Source organism: Papio anubis, chromosome 7 (genome assembly GCF_008728515.1).
Source record: "Papio anubis isolate 15944 chromosome 7, Panubis1.0, whole genome shotgun sequence".
Taxonomy (NCBI): Eukaryota; Metazoa; Chordata; class Mammalia; order Primates; family Cercopithecidae; genus Papio; species Papio anubis.
The window spans coordinates 49352065-49366784 of record NC_044982.1 but is presented as its reverse complement, the minus strand read 5'-3'; the positions used below and the strand labels follow the sequence as shown (position 1 = coordinate 49366784).

General features: G+C 40.9%; 1 long non-coding RNA gene across 2 annotated transcripts in view; it reads right to left on the bottom strand.

The window, feature by feature from the left end:
* Positions 1-3536: 3536 nt before the first annotated feature.
* The window catches only part of LOC103886269, a 34376-nt gene continuing 23192 nt past the window's right edge, over positions 3537-14720 (bottom strand). For both annotated transcript variants that reach the window (XR_004184895.1, XR_649765.4), the window contains one exon: positions 3537-13710. This is a non-coding gene — a long non-coding RNA (uncharacterized LOC103886269). The remainder of the gene's footprint in view (positions 13711-14720) is intronic.

The following is a 14720-nucleotide window of genomic DNA, read 5'->3' as shown; positions in this document are numbered from 1 at the left end:
CCAATGTGACTGATTTTGAGATAGGACCTACAAGGATGAAGTTTAAACGAGGTCATAAGGGTAGGACCCTAACTTAATAGGACTGGTGCCTTTATAAGGAGAGGAAGAGAGAGCAGAGCTTTCTCTCTACCTGTGCGTAATGCACTCAGGAAGAAGGTGTGGCCCTCTGCAAGCCAGGAAGAGAGCCACTACCAGAAACCAAATTTTCTGGCCCCCTGATTATAGACTTCTAGCCTCCAGAACTGTGAGAAAATAAGTGTCTGCTGTTTAAGTCATCTAGTCTGTGGTATTCGGTTATGGCAGAGTGAGCAGGCTGATTCAGAGTGTGGTACTGTGAAGTATGGGGACTGCTATAACAAAAACCTAAAAATATGGAAGTGGCTTTGGAACTGGGTTATGGGACTATACCAAAGAGTTTTGAGGTGGTGTTAAAAAAAGGCTAGATTGCCTTGAAGGGATTATTGGTTTAAATATATATATATATAATATATAACATATCCATATATATGCATACTAAAATATATATATCCATATACATATGGATACTATATATATGGATACTAAAGGTGATATTACAGGCCTCTAATGAGGCCTCAGAAAGAAAAGAAGAGAGCTATAGGAAAATCCTCTATTATCTTAGAAAGTACAGCTGACCCCCGAATAACACAGGTTTTATTTGTTTGTGTCCACTTCTATGCAGATGTTCTTCTGCCTCTGCCACTCCTGAGACAGTAAGACCAATCCCTCCTCTTCCTCCTCCTCCACAGCCTACTCGGTGGGAAGATGACGAGGATAAAAACCTTTATGATGATCTACTTTCACGAATGAATAGTAAATACAGCTTCTCTTCCTTATGATTTTCTTAACATTTTCTTTTCTCTACATTACTTTATTGTAAGAATACAAGTATATAATACATTTAACTTACAAAATATGTGTCAATCAACTGCTTATGTTATTGGTAAGGCTTCTGGTCAACAGTAGGCTATTAGCAAAGTTTTGGGAGAGTGAAAAGTTATACAGAGTTTTGACTATATGGCGGGTGGGGGTGTCGGTGCCCCAACCCCTGCATTGTTCAAGGTTCATTCAACTTTACATATATCATTGTGAACAGGACGTTGGTAGATATATGGATGTTAAAGGCCATTCTGGTGAGGTCTCAGACCAAAATGAAAAATAGGTTATTAGAAACTGAGAAAAGGTGATTGTTGTTATAAAGTGTTAAAGAACTCGGCTGAAATGTGTTCTGGAGTAGGGGTTCCCAGTCCCTGGGCTGCAGACTGGTACCAGTCTGTGGCCTGTTAGGAACCAGGCTGCACAGCGGGAGGTGAGTGGCAGGCAAGTAAGCATTGCTACCTGAGCTCTGCCTCTTGCCAGATCAGAGTGGTATCAGGTTCTCATAGGAGCACAGACCCTACTGTGACCTGCGAATGTGAGGGATTTAGTCGTACACTCCTTATGAGAATCTAATCAGTGCCTGATGATCTGAGATGAAACAGTTTCATCCCAAAACCTCCCCAACCCCTCAGTCTGTGGAAAAAGTGTCTTCATGAACCTGGTTCCTGGTGCCAAAAACGTCAGGGCTGTTGTTCTAGGGTTTTGTGGGAGGTAGAACTTGTGGGTGATGAAACTGATATTTAACTAAGATGCCTAAGCAAAGTTTTGAAGTAGCAGCATGGTTTCCCCTTATCACTTATAGTAAAATATGAGAGGGGAGAGATACATTGAAGGAATTGTTAAGCAAAAAGAAACCAGACTTGGAGATTTGGAAAATGCTCAGCCTCCTCATATTGAAAAAAAAAAAAAAAAAAAAACCCAAAAAACAAAAAACGGAGAACTTAGGAAGAGAAGATAACTTTTGAAGAGAACATTGCAAGTGAGGCTGAGCAACCCTTTGATAGGAAATTGGTTTGGATGTGAAGCACAGATTTAATCAGTCATCTCAACAAAAGTCAGAGATGTAGATGGGATGATAACAGCAGAAACATTGCAAGCTGAGACTAAAGCAGACAGAGAGAAAAACAGGATGGAATGAAGGACGGCTGTTGAACTTCTGGGATCCTACAGGATGAGATAATAAAGTTATTTGGGTTTTGTTTTCTTTCGTTTGTTTTGAGACAGAGTCTTGCTCTGTCACCCAGGCTGGAGTGCAGTGGTGCAATCTCAGCTCACTGTAACCTCTGCCTCTCTCCCAGGTTCAAGCAATTCTCCTGCCTCTGCCTCCCAGGAATTACAAGAGTGTGCCACCACACCTGGCTAATTTTTGTATTTTTAAGAGAGACAAGATTTTACCATGTTGGCTAGGCCGATCTCAAACTACTAACCTCAAGTGATCCACCTGCCTTGGTCTCCCAAAGTGCTGGGATTACAGGCATGAGCCTCCGCGCCTGGCCCATAAAGCTATTTAACTGCAAACATACTTTATCCTTCAAGAAAAGAGAGAAACGACCCCAAAAGTGATCCAGATATCATCAAGGCTGCCACTGTCATCACAGGCCCATGGGGCAAGAGTGCTTCCTCCATGGTTTCAGAGGGTGAGGCCTCTCCATTTCAGCAGGCCAGACGGCCCCCACAGAAAGCCTCAGGGGTGGGAGCAGACCACTGCCTGGGGCCATGGGGGTGACATCACTGTCCCAGTGGCCTGGAAGGCAGAGTATCCAGCCAGAGGATTGTTCTCCAGCCTGAATATCTAATGAGATTTGCCTTCCTAAATTTTAGACTTGCTTGGAACTTGTCATCCTTTCCTTCTTTTCAATGTCTCTCTTTTAGAATGCAAATGGCTATCTTCTGACTATTCTACTATTGTATTAAAAAGCACACAACTTACTTGGTTTCACAGGTTTACATCTGGAGAGAAATATTGCCTCAGGACTGATCATACCTCAAGTCTCACCCATACCTGATTTAGATGATCTCTGGATAACACTTTGGACTTGAAATTGATGTCAGAATGGGTTAAGACTTTGGGGGCTGTTGGAATGAGGTGGCTGTATTTTGCATGTGAGCAGGACATGAATTTTGTGGGACTAGAAGTGGAATATTATGAACTAAATTATGTCCCTCCAAAATTCATAGGTTGAAGTCCTATCCCCCAACGTGACTGTATTTTGGGACAGGTTCTACATGAAGGTAATTAAGATTAAATAAAGACATTAGGGTTGGGCCATAATCCAATAGGATTGCTATTCTTATAAAAAGAAGCTCTCTTTTTCTCTTTCTCTCTACATGTGCACAAAGGAAAGGATATGTGAAGATGCAACAAGAAGCTGGCCATCTGTGGCCGGGTGCGGTGGCTCACGCCTGTAATCCCAGCACTTTGGGAGGCCGAGGCAGGTGGATCATGAGGTCAGGAGATTGAGACCATCCTGGTTAACACGGTGAACCCCGTCTCTACTAAAAACACAAAAAATTAGCCGGGCGTGGTGGCAGGTGCCTGTAGTCCCAGCTAGTCAGGAGGCTGAGGCAGGAGAATGGCATGAACTCAGGAGGCGGAGCTTGCAGTGAGCCGAGATCACACCACTGCACTCCAGCCTGGGCGACAGAGCGAGACTCCATCTCAAAAAAAAAAAAAGGAAGTTGGCCATCTGCAAGCCAAGAGAATAGCCCTTGCCAGAAACCAAACTCTCCAACACCTTGATGATGGACTTCTAGAACTGTGAGAAAATAAATGTCTGTCGTTTAATTCACCCAGTCTGAGATTTTTTTTATGACAAGCCAAGCAGACTAAATACATTGTGTCTATTGTCAAACGAAATCCCTATGGTTTACTTTATATGCTGCTATTAAGACATATCTACCTCACATATTTAATGCAATGTGAGAAAGAATTAGAGGAGAGAACTTGCTCTTTGTGAATGCAAGTGTCCTACACTACCTTTTTAATGACTCACAAATAATTCTTTCAACCACCTGTAATAGAATCTTACCCAGTACCTATGTCAGCTCATCAGATTACAGTTGGTAGAATCATACACTTATTAAAAATGGAACCAAATTTGCTTATCTCCAGGCTTCTGGAACGTCTCCATTCTCCTACCTTTTTCCTCAATAATAATAATAATAATAATGGCACCCATCATTTGGCATGATGCTAAGTGTTCTGAGGGATTAATCTCTCTGTGCCTCAGTTGTCTCACCTATAAAATGTGGATCAGAATAGACCCTATCTTATAAGGTTGTTGTAAAGATTAAGTAACTTGGCCAAGGCTGCACAGTTATTAGTGGCACAGTCCAGGTTCGAACTAGCTATTGAACCTTGAGTAAGTTATTTGTCCTCTTTGTGCCACATTTTTCTTATCAATAAAACAAAGACAATGATAGTACTTACCACATAGGGCTATCACAAGGATTAAATAACATAATACATGTGAAATGCCTAGAACTCATACACTGTCCTACACATCACCAAATTCAGGCCGGCCTAGGATAGAACCGTTAGCTCCATGAGGGCAGGGAGCTGTTTCTGTCTTATTCACTGTTGTGTCTCTGCTCCTTGTGTAGTGTCTGACACACAACAGTCATCCCGTGGATATTTGCTGAATGAGCTAAAGGCACGTACCACTCAGTTCAAAGCTGTGGAAAAAAAGGTCAAGAATAGGAAAACAGATTCTGGGGAAGATGTTGGAGGAGTCTTTTATCTCCACCTACGATGCCTCTAGTTTTTCACATTTCTTGTTTTCATTATACAGCCCGAGGTTTTTCCTGAGAAATTCTCCCTCCCCTGGGGGGAGCAGTGTCCCAGTTGTGTACTTCTATGGTTTCCCAAACTTCCTTATCAACATCCATGTCATACCACACTTGCCTACTTTTGTCTTCCCTGTTGAACTGTAAATACTAGGAGGACAAGGACCCTACTCAGCCTACTCACCAAAGGATCTCCTGTGTTCTGTGCATGAAAGTTGAACAATAAATATTTACAAAAGAAAGAAATGAAGGCGGGATGGAGGAGCAGGAGGGGAAAGGAACCTAAAGAGGGAAGGAGGGAAGGAGTTTCTGGGAATTTTGTCCAGCAGGTAGGACACCATGGTGGGAAAAGCAAGGAAGGAAACGACTCAGAAAACAGAGCAATTGATATAGAATTCATCTAGGCTGGGGGACTTGAACTTATTGCAAACAGCCACCTATTCTTTTACACTCACCTCAGTATTAGGGGTCTCAGCTCATCACTGACAATATTTGATCTCAATTTTCAACCTGACGATGAGCAACTCACCTTATACTGGATACACCAAAAACACACATGTGGCATGATGACTAATGATGCAACACAGAAGGCAAGCTCTGGCACCCAGGAGAAAAGTCCTATAGGAGTGCAGAGATGGGAAAGATGGCTGTATGGTGGTGGCGTCAGGGAGTCTCCACCAAGGAGGGTGGAAGAGAGAGCTCAAGAAGAGGTCATGATAAAGAGTGAGCAAAGATAAGAAGACTGGAACCTTCATTGTCAGCCTCATAGAGGAAGACACTTGAGGACACCTTGGTGATTATGGAAATGAAATGATATTAATAATGGCTAACATTGGGCACTTACTTTGAGCCAAGAATAGGGTTAAGTGTTTATCAACATATTAACTTCCGTTAATATATATTATAACTATATATACACACATACTTATTTCATGTGTATATATAGCAATAATATGTACATTATAGGTATAGCATGTATAATATATGTCAGTTATATATATAATACACGATTATTATTATGACCATTTTACAAGAACAAACCATATCACAGAGGGGTGAGGTAATTTGCCTAGGAGCACTTGGTGGATAAATTCTCCAGCCGGGATATGGAGCCCGATAGTCTAGTAGACAATGAGTACACAGATTGTCCTGGAAGAGTGCAGACTCTGTAGCCAGATATGTCACAAAATAAAAAACTAGCTGGCTCACTTCTGTAATCCCAGCTACTTGGGAGGCTGAGGTTTGAGGATTGCTTGAGCCCAAGGGTTTGAGGCTGCAGTGAGCTATGAATGTGCCACTGCACTCCAGCTCTGGGAGACAGAGGTGGACCTCATCTCTAAACAAACAAACTAGAAATGTCAAGGCCTTGGGGCTTATATTGGAAAACTGGGAGAAGCAGGAAAAGCTGCTTCCACAAAATGAGGATAAGAGGTAGTGGGTAAAAGAGATTAATGTTTACTGTGTGTCCACCTGACCTTACACCCCATGTTCCTGGGGTGTAAACTGACACAGAGACAGAACTAGTTACTCAAATTTCCCTCCTTCTCTCCAGGTTGAGAGAATTTTCCAGTTGTGTGTGCATTTGTCTAGAGAGAGTAACACACAATGAAAGTAATGTCCAATTATGGAGGCACCTGGAAGCATTGTCCCATCACCCCACCTAGCGGAACTGGCAATGCCTTGGATGTGTGCAATGAGAATTTTTAAAGACCAAGCTTCTTTTTGCCTTGAATCCCTTTGGCTGGTCATAGCCCTGTTTTACAGCACAGGTCATGCTCTCTTCTTGTTTAATAAATTGATGAATATAACCAGATAGAGGAACCTATCTAGATAGGCTCAACATTTTGGGTAGGATTCATCTTCAAAAAATGTGAAGTTTGTGGAATAGTGACATGGAGTTTGGTTCAGCCTGAGCAAGGATCTGAATTGGATGCTGTGATGTACCAGCCCAGATCCTCCTTCAGCACTGAAGAACCTCTTCTCCCAGCTGCTGGGGGTTTTGTTGGCACAGTGCCCTTGGCTGTCAGCCTCTCTGGGAAGATCCTGGCTGAAGAGAGCTTCTCTACACAGGACACCTCATATCAAATTGATTGATGTGTGGTTCATAGGTCCTGGCCCATCTAAGCACCACTCTGAAGAACCATCTTCACTCCAGAGCTCCTAGGAGGTCATCTGAGACATTGATGCAGACTGTATCACAGCCTAACTTCTCCCACTTGCCCAGTCCTCACCCTTCCCTTTCCACGGTTGTTGATCCCCAAAGCATTCCTAATAAACATGCCGTGTATTCATCTCCATTTCAGAGTCTGCTCCTCAAAGGACCTTACTTGTGACAGGATCTGATCGAATTATCTTTATAGAAGATATGTTTTAGCTGCCTCTCCACTCCCCCAGCCTGGGAAGAGTGTTTTAGAAGAAATATTTGACAACTGGGGTAGGGAGGGGGGACCTAGTTGCTGGCTTACCCCATTAGAAATAGATCTCACTTTGCTTTCCCCCCGTATCTCTGGTTCTGATGCCTGTTCATTGTATTGCATTGTGAATTGTTGAAGGACAGGGCCATCTCTTAGACATCTTTGTGGTACCCATGGCTAGCAGAGATCAGAAGTGCTTAACACTAGACTCAGTACCCATGTGTCCTCTTACCTCATTAAATTTCAAAGGCATTCATGTCTTATTCCTGCTACTTTCCAATGGGTCCTCATAAACAAGGTAGAGGCTAAGGTGATTTGGTGGTAAATCATATGAGAATAATTTATATATGCCTTTAATAACTAGAGCCAGACTTTCTATGCTACTGTTTAGAACTCTTGGGACAGAGATTAGGTGTACAGAGCTGAATGATGCCCCTAAACAGATACGTCCACATCCAAATCCCTGGCACCTGTGAATCTTACCCTACTAAGATTGAAAAAGGGATCTTTGCAGGTGTAGTTAAGTTAAAGATCTTGAGAGGAGATCATACTAGATTACCAAAGTGGGCCCTAAATCCAATAAGTATTCTGGTAAGAAGAGAAGACACAGAAAGGCAGAAGAGGAGGCAGTGAGTGACCACGTCAACAGAGATGGTAGTGATACAGCTGTAAGCCATAGAACGCCTGGAGCCACAGAAGCTGGGAGACGCCAGGAACAGAATCTCACCTGAGCTTTTAAAGAAAGCATGGCCCTGCTGCCCCCTTGACTTCAGACATCTAGCCTCCAGAATTGAGAAAGAATGTTTCTGTTAGACAGAATAAGTTTCTATACCATCCAATTTGTGGTCATTTACACAGAAGCTCTAGGGAACATTAGGATTGGAGGGCTAGAGAATCCAGAGTGAGTTCCACCTATACTATGAGATCCATATGTTGGGACTTGGATTTCTACTCTGACACCCCCCAGACACCACCCTGTGCCTCTCCCATCGCAGAACAGACCTCTGCAGTATGTTCATAGGTAGGACATTGAGATCACCCAGAAGTCTAGAGTAGTGACTCTGAGACCTGTGGCTCAGCACTGGCTATGCCAGGGCCTGAAGAAAGGCCACAGCCCTAAACACACCAGAGGAGGGAGATGGAGCCTCATTTGAGCAACTTTCCAAACGTTTAACAAAGATGTCCTTGAATTCATGATCCAACTGCTCAAAAAACTCTCAAGCAAATGCAGTACTATGAGATAATGTAGGATTTGCTGGAGTAAAAAGGAATTTTTAGCACTCATAGAATAACTTTCAGTTTAGATGAGAAAACTAAGGCAGCAATGTTTTAATGTGACCTATGGCCATAGTCAGAGGCGGAGTCTGAAGTCGAATTCAGGACATTCTTCCACCATGCCATACCAATATACGTTCTTAGAACATCTCTGTTTTTGGTTGTTCCAACATTTTTAAATTACCGAAGAGAATTGCTTATCTATGCATTTTAAATGAGTTATATAAAAGTCAAGTATTAGTCCTAATTTTAAAATAGCTGTGTTTTGGACAGATATTTAGAATTCCAAACCAGTTTGCATCCTGGTGACATTCAGCTAGATGGAAATAGAAGCAAACAAACAAAAGGAAGGCTTAGAGAACTGACCTCCCAGCTGCACGGAAAAATGGCTTTGAGGCTGTTCACCCCAGCTAGGAAGAGCTGCGGTGAAACAGCGTGTCTACACCATACACATACATATTCAGACGCTTTGTCAAAAAAGCCCAGTGCTAGAGCATTTCAATTAACAAAGTGGGATGGTTTACCTGATAAAATGCTCCCTGTGTGAGTGTAATTACATATTTATACCCCACAGAGATTTTTTAATTTCTGTTTGGTTTGTTTGCCTTGAAAGTGTTTGTCACTGGGAGTGTTCTTGATGTGCAATTTTAAAGCAGTGTTGGCCAACTGTGTGGCTTTTCATTTTAGATTCATTACAATTTGAAGATGATGCTTTTCCCCCTGTATACACACAATATTGATACTTCCACAAGAAGACAATACATCAAGGGACAGGAAAAGCATTAAAGGAAATCTGTCAAGTACCTGTTTTTTGGTTCTCCCCTTGTTGCTTTCTCTTGTTTAACTCAACCAGAGGCTACTAATTGAATCTGAAATGCTTGAAAACATGTTTTCTTTCTTTGCAAGTATGCTTGTTTCTCATCTTCTGCACATAAAACTTTTCCTTCACTTCACCTCCCCGTCATCAATACAGCAAATAAAGCTGGAGAAACAGAGGTCATTTCTGTGGTTCTTCACCCTGTCCTTCCCTGATGAGTACAGAGACACGTGGATCTACATTGCTGATTAATTGGGGCTGCTTTCATTCCATCAGTAAGAATCAGAGTCCCTGCTGTGTCCTAGGTACCACTGTCCAGCTTTGGGTATGCAGAGATAAGTTGTAGCCCCTGATCTCAGGGAGCTTGTGTGCTAGCAGAGAAGCCATGCATGGAGAGAAGCACTTACAGTCCAGCAAGGCAAGTGCTGTAACCGAGGTGTACCTGAGGCATGGGGGGAGGCACTGTGGAGGTGGAAATCAATTCGGCCCAAGGCAGGCTTTATGGAGGAAGAGGGGGCTCTGGAGGTGGGTCTTAAAGAGATCACTCACACACTTGAGAACTCATCAGTTGCTCAGACCAGAGATAAAGCCCTGAGTAAGACCATAGTAAATGCTAAGATTTACTGCATTAAACCTGTAGACTTACAGATCACCTAACATGCAGCAAAGTTTAATGGCCACTATTCTCCTTCCACCCTGGGTTACACAATTTGTGTTCATGTCAGATAATCAGATCTTAGCTGATCTTTCTCATTGTTCCGCCTCAGACTGCAACACACTCCAATGCATTCTTCACAGTTGCCAATCAGGTCATGTTGGGCCATGATCAGAATCCTTCACCAGGACTGCCTGGAGAATAAACTCTCCAGATAAATTCTCCTCCTTCCTCTCTGTCCCATGCTCTGGGTATCAAATGACCTAGGATTCCCTATTTCAACTGTCTGTGCTTTGCACAGTCATTTCTACCTGAATGTCCTTCCCTCCGTGAGATGTTTTTCAACTGTTTGCTCTTTAGCGTGCCTGCCAATGCCATCCCCCAAAGGAGACTTGCTGGGTTCTTCCTTCCAGCCACCGTGATGTCTTGTATACAATCAAACTTGTCTTAGTTGGCTCAGGTTGCTATAGCAAATATGTCATAGACTATGTGGCTTAAACAACAAACAATTATTTTTTACAGTTCTGGAGGTTGGAAATCCCAAGATTAAGATGCCAGCAGATTCACTGTCACTCATAATCCATATATCTCCTTTACATTTTGCTCACTTTAGGGCTTCATTTTAGGAATGTGATTGAGTAGAAATTAAATATCCACATTTATTCTCTTTAGATGTTCTATTTCCCTAACACAATTGTAAAGCTTAGAAACCTACAGCCCTCCAGAAATGAAAGTCCACGTTCTGTGCATGTGCATTTCTTTCACATTTTCACTGGCTCTAGGTGTAGGATTTTCTCCCACTGACTCCAATTTAAGGAAATGTTCAGTGGTCCCCTGGCTATTGTGAAAAATCAACTTAAGGTCTCTCCTATTGGTATGCAGGCAATGACGTCATTTTACCTGGTAGTGTATGAAGTTCAAATGCTTGGGAAGTTTGCCGTATAAATCAATAAATAACAATAGTAATTGCATATTTATCCACTAGGCCACCTGGAATATAGTCGTGTGATTTTACTCAGCATTCAGGGAAATGCAAGGTTTTCATTTTCTCTCTCTTTTTGGAAGGAAGCATACTGCTGAGACTATTAGAGAAAATGCAAATCTCCTTGCTGTTTGGGAAAGCTCCAAAAGAGTGAAAGTGAGCAGTTGTTACCAGCAGTGTTTGGATGAAAATGTAAACTCTTTGTCTTTAAAAGTGTTTATTTAACTGCGGAGAGTTTACACAGCTTGTGGAGCATTACAGTGGAAGAAATTACATTTCATTTCCACCATCGTCAGTTTTCTCCACCTGCCAATGGTCCCCACTTCAGTGTGCTGGGGCATTAGTAATGCTTAAAATGATTACAAAGAAATACCAACATTTCCTATTAAGATGAGGAAGAATGCAGTGGGCTCAAAATGAGGAATTTGCATCCCTCCTGGTCCCTACACACTGAGAATAATTTCTTCTAAAATAAGTTTTCCTATCAGATTTATGTTCTACTTTCTCCTCACCCTGTTGCTAATGAGTAGGACAGAGAAAGTTGCTAAAACCACTGACCCCTTGGCAAACAGAACTCTGCTCCATAAATACATGCTGAGTAAATATTTTTAAAGTGAACGATTACATGCATTAGTGATCGATTAATGATTACTGATTAATTAATGGATTTATTCAAGTTATTTTTGAGAGGGAAGATATTCCATTTGAGGCAGAGATAAGGTAGGGAATGTTTAGATTTCCTGTCTCCTCCTACCTAAACTCTTTCCCTACTTTCTGCCAACCCTAAACATGGGTGCCACAAGTAGATGCCAATTAATAATGGGTGAGCTGACGATCACCAAAATGACCTCCCTGTCATAATCTAAGTCATAATACTCACATTAACACTTTGTTTTTCTCCTATTAACATAGAAATTATAAATCTCAGAAAAGCATATCCACTCCTTATCCTATTGAGATGATGATGATGTGGCCAAAAGGAAACATGCAATCATACCACATCATGTTTTCAAATTGCAATGAGTGAGGCCTCTGATGGTTCCTAAACCAGATGGTCAATTCATGTGGGGAAGCTTTAAAGAAAAAACAAAAAACCTCATAATTCTTGGGGCTACCCTCAAAAAATCCGATAAAATGGATCTTCATGAAACCTAGAGACCTATATTTTTTAAAACTTCCCCAGATGATTCTTGCGATCAGCCATGCCTGGGAATTGTTTCTTCACACTGCAACAGTGTGGTCCCCAGCAAACATTCAAACATGTGTGATATTTGGATGACAAATACAAAATGAAAGATATGGACATGTTATAAGAATATATTTGGTTTCCTGTGCAGCAGATGCTTGGCCGACTAAAATGCTGATGATGAGATTCTTGATTTCATTCACCTTATGTTGATTATTCTGCAATGGCCTGGAAAATCACTGAGTTGTTTTGAAATAAGCACCTTTACACTCTATCAAGGTCAAACCTTTTACTTGATGTACTTAACTAACCATGTAAAATATTACATCAGCAAGCCTACGAGGCACTTAGAGATATATTCACATTTGCATAATGTCCTCTGTAAGTTAGTCTTTGGTCCTTAAGGGTGTTTAGAATAACTGCATGCAAGAATATATTTAATCCAATCTCATTTTAGCTTTTGCTCTTTTAAGATTTCAAAATTAATAAATCCTCCTGATACTCCAAATTACCATGAGCTTTTATAAGCATAACTTTGTAACTTTAACCCATTTATGAACATACCCCACAGGCAAATGTACTAATGAATAAGAAATAACATTAGAAGTTTAAAAGATGGTCTCTTTATGAAGTAATGTAAGAAAATCCTGTTAGCTGGATCAAGTACAAAAGTGCGATTTCTTAAAAAATAGAAAATCCGTCACAAAATTACATGTAATTACAATAACCAAAGGATAGAAAGTAAGAATAGTTGAAGTACCATGCATTATTTAACTTAGTACATGTTATCACTTGCTTGCATATGGATGAAAGCAGGGGAAAAAAGGAACTGACATAAACTCTCCGCCTGCAGCTAAAGAAATTGTGGTATTTTGTACCTGACTTCCTTGTATGTGAATTCTTGGCCAAAACCATCAACACACCTGATAGGTAGAATATGCTTCAGGTTTCTTCAGTCATTACCTGCTGGCTGCTTCTCTTCTTTAACTCCCTTCTCACTGTCTACCTTATTCTAAGGTTACACTACAAAATAAAGTCAGTGTTCAGAGCTGAAGAAAATACTAAAATCAGCTTGGTCAACAAACTAGGCCACTCCTTCAATCTGGGCAACAAAATTACGAGCCATATCTTATTATCATAGGCACACTTACATGTGAATTTATATCTTCCAAATTATTTCATGGTGTTTTTATTCCATTTGTTGGTACTAACTACCATACTGCAAAACAGCCTCTCTCACACCCTCTAGTCCACTGAGTAGGACACTGTCGCATACAAGGGATAAATTGCTTGCCCAATGTCACATGCTAGTGCCTGCCTGGGCAGAAAAGAGAATTTAGATTCACTGAGATGCTAATCTTACATGGTTCACTAAGGAGATGTCTGAAAAAAGGATGAAAAAATGCCTTAAAGCATTTGAAAAGAAGATTGTGAAGAGCAGGAAATGATATTATGTGATAAGCTGCGAATACGGAGAGAGTCTTGCATGTGGGCCAGCGGAGTCTTCACGGCAGAATGTCTAGTATGTTATCTGCAGCCGAGGGCATGAGGAGAGGGTGGGGAAGCAGTGATGGGTGGGATGTTTCCAGATGGGAAAAGTGGAGCTGACTTCTGCAAGCCATTCCTGGAATGGGTGCTCTCTGATGTCGCTGGCAATCTTCCTGGAAAGCGCCACAGCATCAAAAGTTTCTATTCTTCCTGTGTTAAGTAGAACTGAAATGTTAGCAAAATCCTATGTTCAAAAATTAGATACAGACTTATGTTTATGATGAAAAATTAGGAATAACTTAAATAACCAACAAATGGAAAACAGGAAATGATGGTATATTTATGTGATAAAATATTTAATGTCATGGGCAAGTGCTTTTTCTATAATATTATATTTAAAAACATAAGTGTATCAAGTAAAATAATCCCCAATGAAACACATTAAATTGTTAGCAATGATTTTATCTCTAAAGGGTAGGGTTAGGACAGGGTTTAGTTTTTTTGTCATTTTTTATGTTTTTCAAATTCTTTATAATAAGCATGTATTACTTTATAATCAGAAACACAACTTTTTCTTTTTTTGAGACAGGATCTCACTCTCGCCTGGGCTGGAGTGCAGTAATGCAATCATGGCTCACTATAGCCTCAACCTCCTGGGCTCAAGTGATCCTCCCATCTCAGCATCCCAAGTAGTTAGCACCACAGGTGTGCACCATCATGCCTTGCTAATTTTTATACTTTTGTAGAGATGGGGTTTTGCCGTTGCCAAGACTAGTTTCAAACTCCTGGCCTCAAGTGATCCTCCTGACTCAGACTCCTGAAGTGTTGGGGTTATAGGCATGAGCCACCATCCTCTGGCCACATTTTTAAATTACCATACAAGATTCTTTCACACAGTTGGTGGAAGGATGAATTAGTATCATCACTCAGTGTGCAAAGATATATGTAAGGATGTTTATTTTAGCATTAATTGTAAAAATAACAAATTGGAGAAAACAAATGTCTACCAGCAAGGAAACAGATAAATAATCACTATAAATATTATAATTGTTATTATTATTAAATAAGTAACATTTATTGGTTCTTATTAAGTGCTAGACATAGTTCTAGGTATTTAAAGTGTCTTAATCTTTTTCATCTCCACCATAATTTTTTGAAATATACACTATTATTATCCTCATTTACAGATGAGATATTACAGACATAATATTCATTACATC